Consider the following 1,354-nt stretch of genomic DNA (forward strand, 5'->3'; position numbering starts at 1 on the left):
TGGTCTCCCTGTGTTTCATAGATGCCAGTCTGTTAATGGGCACATAATTCACACTGGTCAGTCAAGCGATCTTGTCATGACTCCAGCTGGGTCTTTGTACCTGAAGTAAACACTGTCTAATTTTGAACAGACTAGCTAAAGACCTAATCGCAATGCCAACAACCTAGATCATTTCACAGAAAGAAATGTGCAGCGGAAAATGAAGGAGACCTCTGTTTATGAAAACAGTACTGTCCTCACTTCAAATGATGTAGCCTGGATACCTGGGCCATGACACAAAGCCAGTCTCTTCCTAACAATAATACTATAAAGCCCTAGTCTAAAACCAACAAGCCACAGGCTTGCCACCCTGAATAAGCCTGATCCCATCTAATCTCGAAAGCTAAGCAGGGTTGGGCCTGGTTAGTTCTTGGATGGGAGACCACCTAGGAAGACCAGGTGCTGTAGGCATAAAAAATTTAAAAGAAAAAAAAAGTGATTTTAAGCTGACAAGTTCTTTGCAATCCGTGAGGTCAACCAAAAGTTTCCTCATGTAAAAATAAATAAATGAATAAATAATAATAAGAAAAATATAAAACCGACAATCATGCCCTTGTTGAAATTAGTATATAGAGACTAATCTGTAAGCCAGTCTTTTTACTGATAAGAATATCTCTCTTGTAGAATTAGAATCTTTGCTCCATTTCTGCAATTTCTTTTAGGATCAAGATTGATGACTTTGGAGGTAGATCAAATCTCTTCACCTATTCCAAGTGGTATTGCTGAAACATGGGCTCACAGTATTTTTTGTCTTTTCCTCATAGAGTCTCAAGGGGTGGCATGTGCCCACGCTTCTATGCCTGTCCTTCTTGAATGAATGTTGAGTGGTAGTTAGGCCCACAGGAACAAGCCTGTCTTTTTACAAGGGAAAATAGAATGGAGACTTAGGCCTGTGACACCAAACCTATACTCTCCTCACAAGAATTAGAATGCAGGCTTAGGCTCCCAAAGTCAAGACCGTCTAATTGTTAACCGACTAGAAGAAACAACTACTCACACTACAACCAACGTAGCCAATGTGAACAGAAACTCAGGTGGAGTATTTGGCCCACAGACAAAGGAATCTTCTCTGAACAAAAGGAAGAATGTAGGACTCCGTTCACTCCAGGAATACTGTCTTTCCTTGAAAGAACATGGAGTGATGACACAGGCCCAAGGCACAAAGTCTGTATTTTCCTAATAATTAGTAAAAAAGAAACTGTGACATATGGCAATAAACCTGTCCTCTTGAAAACTAATAGATAGGAGACCTTACCCAACAGGGCAACCCTGTCCTCAGGAAAGAGAATCTTAACACGAGACCTACGACTTTGCC

At 40.7% G+C, this 1,354-nt stretch overlaps 1 pseudogene; it reads left to right on the top strand.

The window, feature by feature from the left end:
* The first annotated feature begins 331 nt into the window (after nucleotides 1-331).
* LOC111729370 lies at nucleotides 332-450 on the top strand (annotated as a pseudogene).
* The last annotated feature ends 904 nt before the right edge of the window (nucleotides 451-1,354 follow it).

Source organism: Pteropus vampyrus, unplaced genomic scaffold (genome assembly GCF_000151845.1).
Source record: "Pteropus vampyrus isolate Shadow unplaced genomic scaffold, Pvam_2.0 Scaffold259, whole genome shotgun sequence".
Taxonomy (NCBI): Eukaryota; Metazoa; Chordata; class Mammalia; order Chiroptera; family Pteropodidae; genus Pteropus; species Pteropus vampyrus.